At 35.6% G+C, this 22,882-nt stretch overlaps 1 protein-coding gene across 2 annotated transcripts in view; it reads right to left on the bottom strand.

Annotated features, from left to right (window-relative positions):
* CFAP299 (cilia and flagella associated protein 299) overlaps window positions 1-22,882 on the bottom strand; it is a 527,109-nt gene that overhangs the window by 14,668 nt on the left and 489,559 nt on the right. The window lies entirely within an intron of this gene.

The following is a 22,882-nucleotide window of genomic DNA, read 5'->3' as shown; positions in this document are numbered from 1 at the left end:
AAATAAATATTTATTAGGAATTCATATGTATAATACATTACATTGACAAATATATTTGTCAATATTTGGGAAAGTTCAGTTTCAGGATAAGTGGGTCAGAGCATAATTTGCATAACCATGGAGAGCACATGTGCTGAAAACTCTTGCGGAGGAGTTTAGACTGAATTATTCTCAAACCATTTACATATTTCTCAAATCAGATACATATTTGTGGATATTTTGCATGATTTCCTGGTTTGGACACTCTAGGATCTAAGGTCTATTCCAGTATTATATTCCCAGGAAATCAAGAAGAAAATTGATGCAATTTAAAGCTATTTTTTCCAACTTAGACTCTTCAGGGTATTAAGAGACTGTTTACCGGAAGGAAAGGCAGGCTAAGTCACCTCTCTTCATTCCAAACAAATGAATTTCTTTCAGGCTTTATTTTTCAATAATATACTTCTCAGGCCCGGCTGGCATAGCTCAGTGGATTGAGCGCGGGCTGCGAACCGAAGTGTCGCAAGTTCGATTCCCAGTCAGGGCACATGCCTGGGTTGCAGGCCACGGCCCCCAGCAACCACACATTGATGTTTCTCTCTCTCTCTCTTTCTCCTGCCTTTCCCTCTCTAAAAATAAATAAATAATTAAAAAAAAATAATATACTTCTCAGAGAGTGAGGAAACAATCTGCATCTGTTTTATAAGTTCTTTATAAATTTTGGATATTAACCTATTATTAGATATATTGGTTACCACAGGCCAGGCATGATGTGATGTATTCTATCATAATCCGTGTGAAGTTGTTCTCATTTCACAGACAAGGCGAGTAGACCAGGGGAGGTTGATGAGCATTAGTTTAAGGCCCTTAAACTAATCAGCTGTAAACTAATATTTCAACCCAGATCTCTGTGTTTCAAAGTATATAATGTGCTCTTTATCTTATTCAACATTGCCTGTAGCTTATCCCTTTTTTGTTGTTGCTCTTGATCTATGGAAATTTCCTAATTTTTCCATGTTCTGTTTTATACCTGCTTATCAAAAATGAATATAGTATTGTCATATAAGCTGGAAAATCCTCAACATACTTATTTTACATGTATTATTGCTGTTAATACATTTCTAATATTAAGCTAATATGTTCAAATATTAACATGTTTCTAGTATGTCTAATATTATTCTATTCTGGGTTGTTTTGCCTTCTATTATTCTCTTTCTCCATTTTGGAATAGTATATTTCATTGATTACATTCACTCTAAATTATATTGTTTTCTGAGGCATCAACTTTTGTGCTATTACCTGAAAATGTAATGTTTACCCTCAAATTTTTCAATACTCAGAAAGGACTAATTACATAGATCATATATTTAAATCTTTTGAGGGCATATTAGTGAGATTGTATCTCTCTCATCCGACTCTTTGTGCAAAACATAGGCATGTCTGCCCTCTCTGAGACACAGAGTTAGGAAAATTGGTTTTCCAACCATATTTGTCTGTTTAGTTAGTCCTTTCTGAGTGAGTAGGAATGACTGGTAAACTGAGGAAAGGAGCTGAGCATTCATGATTTTGGGGATCTGCACTTTAGCTAGCCTTCATACGTGAGGTTCATCATGGCAGGCTCAGTCCCCAGTAGGGCAATGGTAGATAGCAGCCTATAGTAGTGGTGATAAATTCAATGCACTGGTGAAGGTATTAGGAGTTGGTTTGACCATGCACCCAAGCTAGGTTCTCAAATTCAGTTTAATCTGTACCAGAAAAATCATTTGACCTCCATCTTACTGGTTACTCAGTTGGGAGTTTGCTAAATTGGAATAGGAAACATGGGTGTGATTCTAAACCTTACATATAAGTCTCTTAAATAATTATTTATAAGATGTATAGATATAAGTAATCCCAGTAAAATGTTTGAGTCACAGCTATGCTTGGAAGTGACATGGTTTATATCACACATTCCTATTTTGTTTCTCAGATCTCAAATTAAACTCCTGTTAAAATTCAAGCAGCTTGAGTGCGTTTAGGTGTATATATAGTCATTATATTAAAAAGCTAATTTTTTTATGGTTGAATAGTACTCCATTGTGTAAGTGTCCAATAGTTGCTTCATCCATTTATCTACTGATGAACACTTGGGCTGCTTCCATATCTTGGCAATTGTAAATAATGCTGCAATGAATATAGGGGTGTTTATGTTCTTTTGAATTAGTGTTTTGGGTTTCTTTGGGTAAATTCCTAGAAGTGGAATCCCTGGGTCATAAGGAAGTTCCATTTTTAATTTTTTGAGGTGTCTCCATACTGCTTTCCATAGTACCTGCAGCAGTCTGCATTCCCACTAATAGAGCAAAAGAGTCCCACTTTCTCCACATCATTGACAGAACTTGATTTATTAATGATAGTCATTCTGACCAGTGTGAGGTGATATCTCGTTATGGTTTTAATTTGTATCTCTCTGATGATTAGTGACATTGATATCTTTTCATGTCTATTGGCCATGTGTATATCCTCTTTGGAGAAGTGTCTAATCAGGTTCTTTGCACAATTTTTAATTGGATTTTTTTTTTTGGTGTTGAGTTTTATAAGTTCCTTATAAATTTTGGATGTTAATTCCTTATCAGACATATTGGTGAATATGTTGCCCTATCTTGTAGGTTGTCTTTATATTTTGTTGATGGGAGAAGATATACCAGAAAAAATATTGCTATAAGCAATGTCTGAATTTTACTGCCTATGTTTTCTTCTAGAATTTTATGACTTGGGCTCTAACATTTAAGTCTTTGATCCATTTTGAATTTATTCTTGTGTGCGGCATCATTTTTCTGCAAGTGTCTGTCCAATTTTCCCAACACCATTTATTGAATAGACTATCCTTAGCCCATTGTATGTGCTAGTTCCCTCTTTCAAATATTAATTGACCATAAAGGCATGGGTTTATTTCTGGGCTCTCTCTTCTGTGCCATTGATCTATGTGTCTGTTTTTATACTAGTACCATGTGAAACCTAATGACTAAACTGAACTAACAAGCAAAATGTAGACAGTCTCATAGAAAGCAGGCTGATAGTTTGGGGTTGGGGGCAGGGGTTACAGGGTGGAGGGATAGACCAAAAAGGGAAAAGGATTCATGGACAGCACAGCAGTGTGGTGATTGCATGGGTGAAGGGGTACGGAGGATAAATGGTAATGGAAAAATATAATTAAAAAACCATAAAAAAATTAAAAAGTTAATCTACAGAGCACATGGTACTTTTGATGAAGCAATTTGGATTGTTTGTTAGTACTCTTGTTCTTCTGGTAGAATGGGAAACAGACTTCATTTTGAAATCCAATTCAAATAGCTAATAATTATTAGCAGTTAACTAGGATAACTAACATTTACTTAATTACCATGCACTGGGTACTGTTCAGAGCCTAATGAATGTATTATCTCATTTAAGCTTATCATCAACCCTACCAAGTAAGTATACAAGTATCCCATTTTGTGCATGTATAGTCTACATAGTCCTGAAGTGTACTTGTGGATGAAAGTTGGAGACTACATTTGAGAGGACACTAAAAAGTGAACTTAATAGTTGAGAGAGATATCAATGAGAAGAGTATAGGACTTCTCTTGGATTTCTGGTTTGGATTCCTTAGCGTTTGCATTTATTTAATAGTAGGATATGCAATATAAGAAAAGGAACAGATTGCAGGAGGTAAGAGGGGTGTGGTTCAGTTCTCCACATGTCGAAGTCGAAATTCCTGTGAAACATCCAAGACAATGAAAGCAGGGATCTTGGTGTTTACTGTTTTACTGCCAATACCTCCTCTGAACCCATGCCTGACACATAATACATAATGAATGCATATTTATTGAATAAATAGATAATGGATGAGTTTCTGAAGTTTAGAAAGTTTTTATAAGATAAAATAATAGATTTTGAAGTATTAATGGTGCTTAAATTCAAAAAGGTGGCTGCAATGGATGAAGAACTTAGAGGCAAGGATAAAATCTGGGAACATCAGTTTTGCAGAGATAGAGGAGGAGTTAGCAAAAGAGAGTAAAAAACAGTGATCTAAAGCCTCAAAAAGAACTAGGAGAGCATTATTTTATTGTAAAAATAGAATATATTAAGCAAAAGCACTTTAAGAAAGACAACAGTTCCAAATGCTTCACAAATTAGATAAGGTATGAAAAGAGTCCATAAAAATTTGCTCTTGGAAGAACAGTACAGGGAGAATAGTTGTAGTGCAGTTGTAGGAACAAAATGCAGGTTATAGAGAATGTAAGGGAAGGTGAGAAAAATATTGAATAAAAATAATTCCTCTAAGAATTTAGTTGGGAAGAAAACTTTTCTTAGTAGGAGCTCTGTATATTATTTATTCTCATTCTTATATGGATGAGAAATCTAAAGTTAAGAAAAGATAATAAAAATTTCAAGTTTACATATTTAACAATTATTAGAATATAGTCTCAAATCCAGACTACAAAATATAAAACTAGTGCTCTTTAAATTTTTTATTTTATTTTATTGTGGTAAGAACACTTAACAGGAGATTGACTCTCATAAAATGTTAAATGTAGGAAACATTTTTGTACTGTAGGTACAATGTTGTAGAGTAGATCTCTGTAACTTATTCATCTTGCTAAACAGAAACTTTATGCCTATTAATTGACTTCCCACTCACCCCCCCCCCCCATAATCCCAGGTAACCACCATTTTACTCTTTGATCCTATGAATTGGACTATATTAGATACCTCATGTAAGTGAAACCATACATATTTGTTTCTCTGTGACTGGCTTATTTCATTTTGCATAATGTCCTCAAGGTTATCCATGTTGTCCCATATTGAAGAATTTCCTTCTATTTAAAGGCTGAATAAATATTCCCTTGGATATATACACCACATTTTCCTTTATCCATTCATCTGTTAGTGGACATTTAAGTAATTTCCATATCTTGTCTGCTGTGAATAATTTCTTTTAGATTGTACATATTTGAGTGTTTTTTAAAAAATTTGCCCAGCTTATCTATATCTTTTGATTGAAGAGTTTAATCTATTTACACTTAAAGTGATTATTGATAGGAAAGGATTTTACTCTTGGCATTTTATTGTTTTCTATTAATCTTGGAATTCTTTTGTCTGTCTTTTCTTCTCTTACTATCTTCCTTTGTGTTTTGTTGATTTTTTATTGAAGGTTTGAATAATTTCTTATTTTATTGTGTATCTGATATAAGTATTTTTTAGTAGTAACCTTGGAGTTTACATAAAATGTCTTATAGTTATGATAATAAATTTTAAGCTGATAACAACTTGAATCATACACAAATTTTATACTTTAACTTCTTTCTCCATGTACTTTATGTTATTGTTGTCACAATTTACATCTATTCAAACTATGAATCTTTTAATGTTTTTTTTAGTTATAGTTACATTAAAACTGTTGTGTTTTAACCTTCATAGTAGAATTAAAAGTAATTCACCCACTACAATTACAATAATGCATGCTCTGAATATTTTTATCTATTTACCTTTACCAATTAGTTTCATACTTTCTTATGCTACCATGTTTCTGTTTAGTATCCTTTCATTTCAATTTGAAAAAAATCCCTTTAGCAATTCTTGTAAGGCAGGTCTATAATGAGGAGCTTTCTCAGCTTCTCTCTGTTTCGGGAAAGTCTTTATTGCTCCTTCATTTTTGAGGGACAGTTTTGCTGGGTACAGTATTCTTGGTTGGTATCTCTTTTCTTTCAGCACTGTGAATATATCATTCCACTCCCTTTTTTCTGCAATGTTTCTTCTAAAAATCTGCATATTGTCTATGAGTATGTCCTATGGATATGACAGGTCACTTTTATCTTTCTGTCAAAATTTTTTCTTTGTCCTTGAGTTTTGTGAATTTGACTATAATGTGTCTTGATATGGATTTCTTTGGATATATTTAATTGGTATTCCTTAAATTTCTTGGATCTGGATGTCCATTTCTTTTCAGATTTGGGAAGATTTTAGCCATTATTTCTTTGAATACATTTTCCATTTTTTTTGTTGTTGTTGTTGTTGCTTGTTCTTTTAATCTTTCTCTTCTTCTGGGAATCCCGTAGTGTGTATATTGGTCACTTGATGATGTCTCATAGGTCCCTTAAATTTTCTTCACTCTTTTTCATTCTGTTTTCCTTATGTTCCTCTGACTTATTTCCAATGACCTATCTCTGAGTTCACTGATCATTTCCTTTGCTTGATATAGTCTAACATTGAAATCCTCTAGTAACTTTTTAGTTCAATTATTATATTCTTTAGCTCCATGATTTCTGTTTTGTACTTTTAAATATTTTCTTTTTGCTGAATTTCTCACTTTGTTTATGTATTGCTTTCTTGACCTCAGTGAGCATCTTTATGGCAGTTATTTTTATTTTTTCATTTTAATTGTTGTTCAAGTACAGTTTTCTGTCTTTTACAGTTATTTTTAATTCTTGTTCAGATAAATCATATTACTCCATTTTGGGGGTAGGTTTTGGAGATTTATCTAATTCCTTTATTGAGGGAATATCTTTGCTCAATTCTTGATTTTCCTTGATTCTCAGAGTTGAGGCCTGCATATTTGACAAAGCAGACCACTCTTCTGGTCTTCATAGACTGGCCCATGAAGAAGAAAACTGCTACCAATTGCCTGGCTAGTGATTCTGGGGGCCTCTTACAACTTTTTTGTCCCCGGTGGAAACAGGCTGCTGTGGGTTTTGTCTGCTTGCTCTGAAGTGAACAGAAGATAGAATTTATGGTGTCTACCAGCCAATGCCACTGTCTCCATTTTCTGCTAGGTGGATAGACTGTGCAAGACCCATCAGAGCTCCAAGAATGACAGGATAGAAGCCAGTCTTCTCGGGAACCCCATCAGAAATGTTGGGGTTTTGGATATACAAATCAACCTCTTCTTCCCCTGGAAGAATCTGAGAGGTAGGGGGTTTCTATTTGATTGTAAGATGTTATGCTAGGGATAAGGATTTCAGCAAGAAGGTGTCCTAAACCTTTTACTAGCTTGGTGAGGGTGGCTTTGCACTTGCTTGAGATGTGGATGAGCCTTTCAGTTAATTTTTGGATTTCATACAAAGAAATTTTCTCTGGGGACTTTGCCAAATATGTATGTTTGTAGGAGGTGGGAGGAGCCATAGCCTACTACTCTGGTACTTGATGATGTCACCAATATAAATGCTCTTTATTTCCCCCTGCTATTCTTTGATTACATTTTTCCTTGATTACTTTTATATGGCCAAGTAATTGTCAATGCAGAATGGGATGACATATATTTCAACCTTAACTTCACTCCTTTTAACCACATACATTCAGATCCTCACTTTAGGTATTTTAATAACTCATAACCTTATTGATTTTTTATTGTCTCTTAGTAGTCTTTCTTAGTTCATCTATGCTACTGTTTTGGACTCATTAAGGCTTTAGGTTCCTTAGTTCCCCCTTTTTACATTAATTTACAAGAACTACTTTTTTTTTTTTTTACTTCTTTACTAACCTATGACTCACAAGATACTGGTCACCAATAACACGTGCGGTCTGAATTCCATCCCTTATTGCCTCTTTGGTTACTTTCAGTAATTATCCCGAATTTTTCTGATATGACTCACCTCACCACAAATGTTTTCCCAGAACTAACAAATTCATGTAAATGACCCCAACTAAACAAAGAGTGGAAAAAAAAAAGAAGAGGAAAGGTGAAAGAAGGGGAAAATAGAATAGGAAGACGAAGGAAAAAGGAAAGAAGAGAAAAGAGAAGATTAAAACACTTCTCCAAACTGAGATTCTCTCCAGGCTGTTAAGTTTTCCTACTAACACATCATAATTAAACCTATCTTCTCTATACCAACTCATTACCCCCCCCACCATCTCAGCTTTCTTGCCTTAGCTGCAAATCCACATCATCTGCTCAACTGTACTTACTAGGATAAATCATAAACTCCTAAATCTCAACATATCAAAAACTAAAAACTTTATATCTTACTCTCCAAATTTATTTATCCTTGCTGTATGCTCTATATTGATAAGTGACACTCAAGAAATGTTTATTGACTAAACAAATGATACAAACCCATGTCCACTATTATTATTTATGACCCAATTGATTATATTATTTTCTATTATTACAAAATTAAAAGATAGAAGTAACAAGAGTAAATATTTTTAAAGGAAATTAAGATAACTAACTTACCAAGAACATTAATCTATGAATTAAAAAATCTGAACACTGATACAATAATTTCAATTTTTTATCTAAAATTCAGAGATTGAATTATGTATCAAAAATATTCTTTATAATGCTGATATTCCATGATTGTAAAAGCCTCTTATTCAGTAAGTTCTTACATGCTATTTTGATTTATGTCTTAGTGTTCATATCTTGAAAATACAGAAAATTTCAAACATATATCTATAATACATAGAAGAATGTAAGAGATACTTTTTATGAAATGATTTAAGGTTTTTGGAACAAAAGAAGAATTTCCTGTTTTCTCTCTTTGATAAACATCCTAGGAATTGAGTATTTTAGTGCACAGATATGAGTATATTTATACACAATTTCTATGAATAAATTTGAATAATGAAACAAATATGCATAATGTGTATTTGTTAAATAATAAGGAATCTCAATGTATGCTTTAGAAAACAAGTACCTGTTTGCCATTTATTTTACATGATAACTCCTGGTACCAGAGATAATATTTTGATGACATCACAGAGCAACAGAGCTCTGTACCACTGAGGGGAGGGGAATTTCAAAGCTGATGTCTCCAAATACCTTGCTTAGCCTAGTTTTGCTCAATATCTTCCTTCAAATGGAATGGAAAGGGCCTATTTATGGAAACTGTTAAAGCACAAAAAGACAATGTTATCTAGATGTCTTTTAAATGCATATAAAATACATTAAAAAGCAATCTAAGATCTTAGGGGTTTATGCATAATAAAAATAATGAGTTGTAACAATTCTAGCATCTAGTATATAAAGCATAGAGAAAAATAAAATCCCTACTACATGAACATGAAATTTGATATCACAGCTTAAAATGAAGCTGTTAATGTCTAAGATTTTTCCTATGAATATACACAACAGTTTTTAATAATTAAGAGGGAGTTTTTGTTTCAAACTTCATCAATAATGGAACCTTTTTGAGTTTTATGGAATTGGACCAGTAGGCATTCATAGTACCAGAGATTTGCATGTAGTTATAAAATTAAAACACATTTCATTTGAGAGGTCAAGAAATATTTATAAAACATAATTTTTAGGATAGAGAAATATTTATATTTAACGGAAGTTTGTAGAAACAAACTACCTTAAACACTTAGAAAACTACTCTTTTTAAAATCAAAAGATTTTATTGACAAATGAAAATTTAGGAGATTTTGTATCAATCATGGGAATTTAAGTGTTAAATATTATCGTCTTCCCTTTCATCTCTGTATAGGTAACAAGGAGGTAGAATGCCCTTATAATTTTATTATTCAAACTAGGATCCTTTTGAGAAAGAAATGGGCTCTTACTAAAGACTGTGCCAAAAGAGCAAAAGTCCAGGCAATGCTGGGCAAACAGATGTGTGGTATCCACACCTACAAGCCATGTAAACACTGCTGTTTTAGAGTTGATTTGCCCAATGTTTTTGTAAATGTGTCCAGAGTTTTGCCATAGATTTGCCAAAAATATGATAAAGATGTTTAAACAATACTAAAACATGTTCTCATCATTAATCCTTTTTATTTTATTTTATTGTTATGGGAAAATTATATTATGTGGAATTGCAATTGTGGTACAGAGACATGAAATTTAATCTAGAATAATAAATATCCCTGTTCTTTTTCTATGTTTCAAATAATATCAAAGCAATAAAACATTCTATAATAACTAATCTGGAATATCATATTCCATGTAAAAGTATATGTTTGATCAGTTATTTTCATTGGTAAGAATATGAAATCTAAAGTTGTTTTCATAAGTTATTTAACTTGGCTCCTATTCATGGATATATATTGTATCTCTAAATTCAATCAGCTATTTAATAAATGCATATGCCCATTGGGAAAATATAGATAACTGTTGAATAGCTTGCTACAACTATTAAAATAATGAACACATTAAAAACCCTAATGACAGATAGTCAGAAGAGTCACTCGATTCAATTCAACACAATTTTGAGCATCTGTTCTGTGCCAGGAATTGTCCCAAATATTTAACAACGAAAAGAAACAGTTCTTCAAGAAACTCATCATTTGTGGGATGTCAAAAATGCAAACAAAGGATTATAATACACTGTGAAAATAATAGAGTAGAAATTTGTGTAAGGTACTTTTGGACTGTAGGGGTCAAAGAAAATAAATGTCTTAGTGAAATATATTCTAATGAGATTTTCCTGGGGGAAAGCATCTAGGCCAAACAGTGTAGAAACTAGATTAGATAAGAACCAAACAATGCACATAAGTCAGTGTTAACCATTATGAGAGATCTTCAGTAGTACACTGGGAGATACGGCAGAAGGTAAATTTCTGTGGGCTGATATTTAATATGAATTGTGATTCTTAACAATCTCCTACCCAAGTGTGGCAACTTTGGATGTGCCTTCCTTTTGGAGCCAGGGTGGACTTAGAGTGGAGGACACAAAGGAGGCCAATAAGGTTGGCTCTCCTATCACTTTAAGGCACATAGATGGAAGGAAGAGTTCATTGCTAGCTGGTCATCACTCTTAATTTTCTGAGTAAAAAGTCAGAGGGACACCTGTTTGGCATGTTCAGCATGTCATATGCTCTGAACCAAAAGTGTGGTGTCAAGTGGATGGACTGGCTGTGGAAGGTACTGAGGGAGAGGTGAGTGGAATATAATATTTGGGACACTTGACTAATTGTAATACATCCTCATAGACAATAATGTATGTCAATGTGTAAATTTCTATTTTTTAATACTCACCTGAAGTTATGCTAATTGATTTTTAGAAAGAGAAAAATAGGGGGGTGGGTGAGAGAGGGAGAGAGAGAGAATGAGAGAAAGAGAGACACCGATGATAGAGAGAAATATCCATCAGTTGCCTTCCATACATATCCCACCTGGGGACTGAACACACAGCCTAGGTTTGTGCGCCGACTAGGAATTGAATCCAAACCTTTTGGTATACAGGATGATACTTCAAACAAATGAGGCACCTGGCTAGGGCCTAATGGGTAGATTTCTTAAGCCACCACTACAGAGATCCTTGTTCAGAGGAAACTTTCTTATAGGTAGGGATTATGAGGAAGGATATTGTACCTGCTTGTATGTTCCTAAACTGCATGCTGGCCTCCTCACTGGGGTCCGTAGACTTGTGGTGGGGCAGTAGGAAAGGAGTGGGTGATAATAACACATATAGCTATTACCAGGTCTTTCCCCACTCTACCCTCCATAGTAGGGCTATGGAAACAGGTTTATGAGTTACACAAAGCTCTTTCTGATTGTTCAGAGCAAGTATTAGATGTATCCTGGAGTACCTCTCAGTTGCACATCATAGAGTGAGAACTTCAAGATCTAGCAAGAATGCCAGTAGTTAGCTCTATAGCAACTGGACTATATGGCCATTTGTGGTAAAGCAAGTGAAGAAGAAGTGCTTTTCCAAAGCAGACCTTGAGGAGATGGGATGGGTATCACAGATAGCCCGACCTTAATCTCATTTTCTTTCTGATATTATTCAAATAACTGCTGCTAATATTATTTTACATTGATATAGTGCTTTATCATTTATAAATCTTTCACCTTTAGACTCTTGTTTAATGTCTAAAACAATAGAGAGAGAGGCAGGGTATGTATGTATTTATTGTTATCATTAATTATTACTTAAAAAAAAGTGAAGATTGAAGCTATAGAATATTCTAGATATTTATAGCCAAATCAGCATTAATCTATGATTTTCAGTTGATTATTTCATGGTTTGTCTACTGTATGTCAGGTTTCTTGGGCAAGGCAAAAGTCCCATATTCTATGACAGAAGTAATGATTCTCTCTTGAGAGCAAACCATAGAGAGAAGGCAGCAAGGAATAAATTCCAAAATAAAAAAACAGCAACGAATTGTCTGAGCCAAAGAACTTTATAGTAAAAAAGTAGCTACAAAGAAGGAGTTGTTTTATCTCAGGGAGTGTATAGAGTGAGCCCTCTCAGAAACTAGGCCTACTTCACTAGGTGCATTAGAGCAGGCTTAGAAACCTCTGAAATTTGCTTGAGTTCTCCAGGCTAGGTGTAAGTGAGATGCGTGTGTATTAAAATTCAAGATAGATTTCTTCATTAAATCAGGGGGATGATTGCAATAAAGCCATTCTGGGCAGTCTCTCTGTGTTCTGGAGCCCCTCTTGGCATGACACAGATATTGTAATGAGTAGATCTTGTAGGCACAACTACATATGTGAGTGCCAGGGTTACCACCCAAGTGAGACACAGTGTGCTCTGAGGTGAACAGAGCTGATGATCTGGTTCAGGACATCCCAGATCCATGGTGTCATTCATGGAAACTTTGCCAATTGCCTAGATTCAAGGGGTGCTCCACATATTAGACACCATCATGTGTTCTTCCTTCCACCCAACTAGGCCAGCTGAGAGGTTCTAATAATGTAAATATTTGAATAAATAAGGTTTGGGGAAGGTTTCTGGCTTCAAAGTAGATTTCTTGTCCAATTTTTCCTACAGGCTAAGAGGAAAACATGCCTAGAGGCCACATGGATTACTAGACCAAGGCAACAAACTGAGAGAAGTACCTGTGAAGTCACATTGTCATTCATTCGTTCATTAAAAAAAACACTAACGGAAAGAATATACTATACATCAAGCACAATTTTATGTTTTGGGGATAGAATGAAGTACAAAATACAGTCCCTGACTTATTAATGATGTCATTAATAGGAGAATAGAGATCATCCAAACAATACAAATATGCATGGAATTCTTTGGGAAGACAGAGGAGGGAAATTTTACCCAGACTGAGGGAACAGAAGGAAAATTTAAGGATAGCTTCCTTGAGAAGTAACATTCAACCTGAATGAGTCCTAGACATTAGCCAAGCAGAGGGATGGAAAAATGGCCTTTCAACCACATAAGACAGCATGGGGGAGGCATGTTGTTGAGAATCAGAATGGAGAATCAGAATGGGTGAAAGTGGTCAACAGTTCAATATCACTAGAACAGAAAGTTCAAGCAGGTGGGAGAGAGATGAGATTGGAGATACACCTAGAGAACAAGTTACCAAAGGCCTTATTTACCACACCAGACCATATTATCTTTATCTTGTAGGCAATGGGAACATATGAGGGCTATAAATAGAAAAGTAGCATGGCTAGATCTGCAATTTGGATGGATTATCTTGGCAGATGGAGAATGAGTTTAAAGGGCTGTCAGTGAAGAATGCTAGAAGCCAGGGCATAAGTTTAAAGGTGGTTTCATAAATCCAGGCTAGAACTGAAAAAAGATGATAGGTTAATGGAGTTGGACAAAAAAAGATACAATTAGGGAATATATAGCAGATAGCAATTATAGAAGTCATTAGTGAGAAGTGTTACAGATGACTCTTAGGTTTCTAGATTGAGAGATTAGATGGATAGTGGTACTATATTAGAAGAAACACCTTTTCTGTGTGCATCTGGTTTCTATGAAGAGGAGTTTTCCTTAAGCAGATCTGGCCTTTTGCTCTAATGATTTGGTGGGAATGAGAAGAACATTTGCCTGTGAATAGACCCTATAATCTTACATATGTTGTAAATGTTTACAAATGTTATATGCTCTTATGGGATTGATTTCTTTGTCATTAAATGAGCTTCTTTGCTTCTTATTACAATTTTTGGCTTAAATTCTATTTTCTCTGATATAAGTTTAGCTATTCCTGCATGTTATCTTTTTTGATTCCCATTTAAAGGAAATATCTTTTACCATCTTTTCACTTTCAGCTTGTGTGTATCCTTAAAGCAGAAGTGAATCTCTTACAGGCAGCACATAGTGCTGGATCTTTTTTAAATCCATTCAGCCACTCTAAGTCTTTTCATTGGAGAATTTTGTCCATTTACATTTAAAGTGATTATTGATAAGTTTGGACTTCCTATTGTCATTTCATTTTCTGGCTGTCTGCAATTCCTTTGCTTCTTTCTTCTCTTGCTCTCTTCCTTTGTGGTTTAATGATATTCTGTAATGTGATACTTAAAGCTCTTTCTCTTATATTTTGTATATTTATTATGGTTTTTGTTTTGTGGTTACTCTGGGGTTTACATAAAACATCTTATATTTGTAACAGCCTATTTTAAGCTGATAACTTCAATGTATACAGAAGCTCTTCATTTATACATTTCCCCTCATTTGATGTTTTTGATGCCACAATTTACATGGATATACATAAGAGAAGTGCCTGAGAAGGAGACAGAGTTGCACACACAGGTAGGAGTGCTAAGGCAGTGCTGTGAGAATCAATGGGAATAGAAGGTGTGATAAAATAACAAATGCAAGAAAGAAATGAGAATCTGAAGACCAAACCTTGGTGGCTGTTACTGGTAACTGTCCTATTAGGCGTTAGTGCACATTTCTCTTAGGCTAAGGAGATTGTATAGATAAAAACATATTTGTTGTTTTTATTGAAATTCTAAAGATAAAATTTTGTCTTTAAAAAACGTGCTTTGATTTAACACACTCTTTCTATACTGGAAAGTCTTGGAAACTCAAATTTTGTGAATATAAAGTTATTTTAAACTCTTGCATCAGCAGCTTCATCACTCATTTTTATGTTATGCGTACTGAGATGTTCTTTAGGCTTATTGATCTATGACCACACTCCCAACCCCACACTTGTCTCCAGTGTTTTTCACTATGTGCATTTCTTTGAACTCTCCAGTCCAGGCAGTGCCTCTCTACCTGTGGACACATTATTTTCCTTGCCTGAACTGAGCTCTCCATATTTTTTTTTTCATCTAGCTAAGTCCTACTCATTCTTCAAAGCTCATGGCACACAATACTTCCCATGAGAACATACACCCTCCACTAGTCCAATTTATATTCTAGTCTGTTGGCTGAATAGGTACTCTACTATAGCAGCTCATCTTCTATCCTTTAATAATTGATTTACAATTTTGTCTTCTCAACTAACCTTTCAGCCTCAAGAAGTTAGGAACCAGGCTTCATTTGGCTATTCCTAGAGCTTACTGCAACATTTGGCACTTGGTCAGTTTCAATGGATGTGCAACTCATTTCTCTGCTGCCATGAGATTGCCATGAGCCATGTGATCTGCAATTCATCCTTAGCATCAGCTCCTCTTTTGCACTTGTATCAATTTTCACCTTTCTCCTCTGGTTGTCTCCTGCCCCACAAAGTATTTGCAGTCAGGGCATTATTAGATGCTCATACGTTAGTACAGAATAAGCTATCTCCTCTTTCACTTGCTGATGTCATGTATTTCTAGTTGTTGGGGTGCATGCTTGGTCACTTTTAAGAGGAAATCTGTTTGAATGGAAGGAGAGGCAGTTTTCTAACACTTGTTCAAACACATGACAATGTCAGTCTCCTCTTTTGTTTGTTGTTCTAAAACATGCTCTTTTATATATATTTTGAAAGATTATAGTGAATGACAATGTGGAAGGGATAGTAGTAGGTGTGATGAGAGATTCACAGCTTGGGACTCTTGTCAGTACAACCAAAGCATCAGGCATCTGTTGGAAGTTAAATAGCAGAGGTCCTTACAGTTGGATGAAATATACTGCATTTAAAAATCCTTTGCTTCTTCCTTAAGAAGCTGGTAACATGTACCTTTGGCACATATTTGAACTTGATAATGATGATGACACCTAAAAAGGTAAACTAACAATACTTTGTTCTGGAAAGACAGAGGAAGAATATTAAGAGAGAATACATTATGAATGTCATAAAGCCTCTAGAGAAATAAAAGGGAGGAGGATATGTAGATTACTGTTTGATCAGCATGTCCAAAGGAATTTTCTAAGCCTAAAACAATGGCAGAAATTCTAAAGGAAGAGACTGATCAATTTAACTTCATAACAATTTAAGATATTTTTATGTCAAAGGAAGTCATAAATAAGTAATCAAACAGGAAAAATATAGGTTACAAATGTCATTAAATTATAAAACTCTCTTATAAAGTAGCTTTGAAAATTTGAATGTCCCTACCTTACAATATTGGGAGAAGACAAGAACAGATAGTAGATCACAGAAAATAAAATAATAGCCAACAAATAATTGAAACTGGGTATTGCCTTCACTAACTAAAAGCAATTTGAGAAAAATGAGGTGTTTTTGTCTTTTAAAGTGAGGAATAATTTAAAAGGATATAAAACTTTTTACACCTAGGGTGCTTTGAGACAAACATGTTTATTGATAGCCTGTGGGAATTCAAGTTATTACACATTTTTGGAAAACATTTTGGCAATGTGCATAACAAGTCATAAGTATTGACCCAACAGTTCCACTTCCAGGAATTAGAGACAAAGATATATGTACATAAAGAGGCTTCACAGGGTCATTTATAATGGCAATAGTTTGGAGTTAGCCCAAGTGGTTCCCAAATTCTGACTTAAATTGGGTCTGCCTGAAACAGGTAGTAGTGAAAAAGGCCAACTTGAAGGTCGAATGTAGAGAGTAGTGCTTTCTAAGCAGCAGATACTGTGGTGCTGCATTGAATTGCAAAATCGGTTTAGCAGGTCTCAACCAGGAGAAAATATAGAATAGCGTAGACTAGAATAGAAAATATTCTAAAATATCCTGCAGAAAAGGGTGATTACCCCTCAGAAAGGGATAATTCAGACTTACATATCTACCCACTGTAATGAAACCTCCATTAAAAACCCTACCCAGCTGGGGTTTGGGGAGCTTTTGGGCTGGTGAACATTTTAATGTGCCAGGAAAGTAGAACACCCCAAACTCCACTGGGACAGTAGCTCCTGTGCTTGGGACCCTTCCAGACCTCACGTTATGAATGTCTTCCCTTGGCTGCTCATCTGCATGTTTTGTCATATCCTTCCTGATAAACTGATAAATATAAGTAAACATTTCCCCGAGTCTTGAACTGTTCTAACAAATTATTGAATCTGTGTGTGTTGGGGAGAGGGATAGGGGTTGTGGAAACCTCTGACTTTGTAGCCGACTTGGACAGAAGTGGATACCCTGGGCATCCATTACTTGCACCTGGCATCTGAAGTGAGGGCAGTCTTGTGGGACTGAGACCTTAAGCTTGTGGAGTGTGATGCTAACTCTGGGCAAGTTAGTGTCAGAATTTAAGGCAAGTCTGACACAAACTGCCTGCAAATCTGACAGTAGCTACCTGGAGTTGGTGTCAGACTTGTATTAAATTAGAGGATACCCAGTTGGTGCCTTTATAGATGGAGAAGAGTTGACATCTGGTTGGTGGGAGGTGAGAGGTGAAGGGATAGAAGAATTAAGCAAAAAGGAAAAAGGGTTCATGGACATTGACAATGGTGTGGTGATTGCTGGGGGAAGGGATGTGAGGGGTCAAAATGGTAATGGAAAAATATGAAGCCCTGGCTGGCATAGCTCAGTGGATTGAACTCGGGCTGTGAACCAAAGTGTCGCAGGTTCGATTCCCAGCCAGGGTACATGCCTGGGTTGCAGGCCATAACCCCAAGCAACTGCACATTGATGTTTCTCTCTCTCTCTATTGCCGTCCCTTCCCTCTCTAAAAATAAATAAAATCTTTTTTAAAAAATTCTAAAAAAAAGAAAAATATGTAATAAAGATTATACATGAAAAAAAAGACAATTGGTGTGAGGAAAAACCCCCACGTTTGTTGTTAGAAGTGTGAACAGAGAAACAGTTTTCCTTTGATCTCTAAAAGATGGCTTTGGAAAAATAGAACTAGAGTTGTATTATCATACCTTAGTATATAAGTAAACTTAGAATAATTTTTCAGTATCTCCACATACACAATTGGCACTCAGATTCCACCCATTGTTTCCTTCTCCACAGCAACATCACAGCAAAAATGGACAAATCCATTCTTGAGTGTTACTGGCACTTAGAACAACCTACATAGTAGTCATGCTGTTTTATTTTGAAAGAGTATAATGAGTGGCAACATAGAAGCAATAGTGATAGGGATAGTGGTAGGTGTGGTGATAGGTTCACAGCTTGGGACTCAGTGGATTCATCTGCAGCTCCATAAACCGGTGATGCCTGGGAGTGTCAGGCATTCTTTCCCAACTGGCTGGGGGCAAACTGTTCTATGGGCAGAAACCCTTTGAAGGCAAAGCCCATAACAACCTCGAAGGAAACCCTCCTTGATCTAGTGGGTTTTTTTCCCTTCAGAGTGCTCTTATTTAAGAAAAATGTAAATGTTTTGCAGCTCTTGCCTTGTTTAGCAACTAGCAGACATATAGCTGAAAACATTTGACTTACAGTCACTGACTTGTTGAACACATAATTTTGCCCAAGACCCAATCTTCTCTCTTATCACATATGCGTGCATATGTGTGTCATAGCCATGTCTATTACATGCTATATATGTATGTACATGTAGACACTAAATTTTCATATTTATAATATTTTAAATTATAAATTTAAAAAACTTATAATATTTATAAAATTTAAAATTTATAATGTTTTAACATTTGTAGCACTTTAAGATTTTGAGTTGGAAATTCAGGAGAGAGTTCAGTATTCCCTTTTACACTTTATGCTCTCCTATAATTTGCATATTTTCCATAATGAGTATGCATTATTTTTAAACAGATATTCTGCTAGCAATTTAAATGCAACATGTCCAGAACTGAGTGTACTGATCTTCCCCCTGAACTACTGTTACCCTAAATTTTCTATTTCACGTTTGTTGGTTCCTTTGTTCATTGATATACTCAAGTTTCAGACTTGGAATTGTCTCAGCGCTCCTCTCTACTCACAGCCCATTTCCATTCAGTCCTGCCAGTTCCCCTTCATATCAGGTCCCTTATCATCACACCTCCCTCCTGCCCTAATACAGGCTCTGAGCAGCAGCTTGTTTGTCTCTTTGGCTCTTGTTTTGTATCTACTCATCTCCCACACAGCCTCCAGGGGTGTTTACCGCCCTATGCAAATCCCTTTCAGTGACTCACCGTTACTTCTGAATTTGGTTTGCATGGCCCTTCATGTCTTACTGCTCTGTCTGAGGCTATGCTGTAGCAACCCTGAGCTGCTAATAGTTTCTCTTCCTATATCATGTTGTTCTTCAGTTTCATGCCCTTTTTCATGCTGCCCTCTCTGCCTAAATGCCATTTTCCTGACTTTCATGTCTGAAAATGCTTGCACATTCCTTAAGAATTAACTCTGTCAGCACCTGCGCTAGGAAGCCTTGCCTTCTCCTCACACTAATTCCTTTTATAGTCTCTTCTATACTCGGATATATCTTGGGAATATCTATAGCTTTATACTTCCAAATTATTTTATATAATTCTGTCTCTGTGTCTGACTTATTACCAATGTGTTCCTTGAGGAAAGAAATTGTATTTTATTTATCTTTTTTCCAAATTACTCAATACTGTGCCCAACTTATAAAAGGTTCATAAATAGAAATTTAGAAAATTAAGTAAAAGTGATGTGTGGGAGGATATATTGTACTATTCTCCTCAAACCTTCTGGGCATTAAGGATATGAGAATTAAGCCTGGTCTTTGGCTTTGGCAAATAATGCGGGGAAAACTGTGTCACAAAACTTTAGACTAGAAAGGGACAAGTGCACAAATTAGCAAATAAGATAATGGTTATAAATTAGTAAAGAAAGGAATAAAATCAGGTTATTGGAAGGAAGTTGTGTTTTTTATAAAGATTGGGTTGAATAAGTAAGTCTCAATGGGAAAATAATATTTTATTGGTAAATTGGGCTTACTTTTAATGATTTTTAGAAAATCAGCCACAGCCCAGATTAGGAGCCCTCACCCCTATCTTAATCACATCTCAACCCTCCCTTTCCTGAATCCCCATCTATACCCCACAAAGCAGTAGAAACTCAGTGCAGAGCTGCCCCTTTCTGCTGCTGAAAGAAGTCATGGACATTCTGATATTAGTAAATCACAACAAATCCTGGAATGTTGAAGCATTGCTCTTTTGCAGTACAAGGTTACATGTCTTAGGGCAGAATGGCTCAGGGACATCCCATGGGAAGAAGCTAACCGGAAGAAGCATAATGAGAAGGGGAGGTAGGAGAAAGGCTAGAAGTACAGGATAAGAGGGCTTCTGGGTGGCATACTTTCTCAAGACCTAAGGCCATCATGTAAAGACTTAAGTCATGAATCTTAAGTCTCTGCTGTGGTACAAGGAAGCAGGTTAGTTGTGTGCACTATAATCTGGCCCCTACTCTATGTGACCCCACCCCCATTGCTTTGGTTCCATTTGGTTTAGTTAGGAAATGCTTTTGTCTACAATAGCATCCAACATGTATTTAATGGAGGGAAGATAGATGAGCCTCATTCAGAGTGAAGAGCTAGCAATCCAGCTCCATGTTAGTCTGATGGATACTGACTAATCTTCATTAGTAACTGTTTGTCAGGAAGGAATTTTGAGAGGATTATTTGTCTGGCCTAATAAAGTGTGAAAGGGGGCAGATAAGTGAAGAAGTAACTCCAGTGGAAGACCTTGGGGTGGTACTGGGGGAGGGGTAGTGCATCACACAGTGGTAGTACATTGCCAGTAGGAGGTTTTGCAAGTCCAAATTCTTACCAAGAACATTTAAAAGCAGGTCAAATAATTCTCTATGAGAGACATTATATTTGTGGCCAATATTGTGGAACTGGGTGGGGTATTTTAGCAGGTCTACTTATTGGGGGCACATCAAAACCATGCCTAAGCAAATGATCAGAGGTGGGTATCCAACTTTTGATTTTATCTGGATGGTGATGTTTACAATAGCAGCATCTGACACTGGTCTGGAATTAATAGACCCTTAATAAGCTTTCCTTGAATGAACTTGTTGTCCTGATTCTATGTGAACCAGATAATTTGGACTACAACAATAGAAAATGATTTCCACCTTAGGAAATGATGTCCACTTAGGAAAATGATCCAGACATATTGAATTTGTGAGTCATGGACTCAGAAGAAAGTTACTTATGTAGTTTAGAAAATGAAAGAACTGCTTAAGCCTAAGTAATGTATAATTCAACTTTACCTCAGGATCTCACACTAATAGTTGAAAATAGAAAACATTTGAATAGCCTAAAACGATAATAGAAAATTTCACCCACTTGAAATGTAATGTGTTGAGAACTGCAGATGACTGCATTTCTGCCTCAGACATGGTTGTGACTTGAGGCTAAATTCTGGAACTCCATATACCACATTTGTCCAATAAGTTGAATTAAAGGGTTGCATGGTTAATTCAACATGGCTATTAAAACATATGGAGGCTAAAATACTGATATAATGCATTGGATTATAGCCTCAATTGTAGAATCTGGAAATCATTCTAACTAGGGATATTCTGTTTTGTAATTTGCTTGACTTGCAGCATGCTTTAGGAACTATTATTTAGAACTAAATGTGCATTTACCAAAATAGTGAAAAGAAAATAAATTTAGGTCCTCAGGGTTTGGGGTTCATTGCCAAATTGTGGAAACTACAGACCCTGGCTTTTGCCCATACTTATAACCAACAGTTAATACATGCTGTTCTGTGAGACTCTTCCTTGACCCTCCTGATAGGCAGAGGGGCTCCTGCTGCTGCCAGATACTTCAGCCACCATCATGGTCTACAGATACTTCTACTTAGCTTCCTTTCATAAAACTTATCCTTAGAAATGACTTCCCTGAACCCAAAGCTCCCCTTGATTTAGTAGTTGCCATTGAACTTTAAGATTCTATCAGCCTCTTGCCCCTCTCCTCCCCATCTCTTCTTCTGCTGGAGCTTCCATTACACAGCCTGTACTTGGGTAATGTAGAAAAGTCTCCCTTTTACTTTCAGAGTGACATATTACTGACAACAAATTTTAGAACTTGTAAAACCCTTTAAATATAAAATCAGTATTATATATAAAGGATAGTTATCAGTTTGCCATGAAAAGTTAACACACATGCACACACATACAAACACTATAGATGTGATAGTATCACTGAGTTCACTTAACTGTGATATGTAATACTGTTGGAAAATACAATAAATGTTTCTAATAGCTAGCTTGCAAACATCTGTAATATAACTAACTCATTTGTAAATTGGGGTCTATAAAGATAAGCTAGGTATGATGAGTCATAAATCAGAATCTATTGTGTGTTAGCTTTTCCCATCATTTTAAAGTGGGCAGAAAATTCACTTTGTTATTCATAGCCATGGAAACTAGAAATTTATCTCATAATGAGAGTCAAGGCATGTAGTAACAGAAGAGATATAAGCAAAATGCGTGTTTTAGATGTGTTGTGAAATCAACTGAATCATTGTAGGCCAGCTGCTTTATGAGTGTAACAGAAAACCAGACATGAGAGACTGACATTCAAGGTGAATAAATCAAAGAAATCATGCTTGGTTGGCATCTTCTTATCTTAAAAGACTTTTAAAAAATGTTTGCAAAGCAGCAGAGCTAATAGTACAGCATGTAGCACTGAGCAGAATATCAAATTTAATTCTAGTTCTAACTGTGCCATCAGACTGGACAGGTACTATACCATTTATTAGCAACAATTTCTGTACCAGCACAATAAAGCATTGGAGTGAGTGATTTCTACAATTTCCAAAATGCTATCATTTATGCTTTTGTCTAATAATTAATTTAAAGTAGCAGTGCTGAATGGGTTGCTATCCTCAGAAATTGGTTGTAGAAAACAGAAAATTATGTGACGTATTCTGGAACTTGTCTGTATCATGAAATGAGAAAAATAATACTTTATTGTGTTTTTAGGCCCTATTTCTGCTGTACAAGATGTTTCCTCAAAACAAAGGCTCAGATTCTTTGA

The sequence above is a fragment of the Phyllostomus discolor genome, chromosome 1 (genome assembly GCF_004126475.2).
Source record: "Phyllostomus discolor isolate MPI-MPIP mPhyDis1 chromosome 1, mPhyDis1.pri.v3, whole genome shotgun sequence".
NCBI classification, from domain to species: Eukaryota; Metazoa; Chordata; class Mammalia; order Chiroptera; family Phyllostomidae; genus Phyllostomus; species Phyllostomus discolor.
This window is presented reverse-complemented; position numbering and strand designations above follow the sequence as displayed.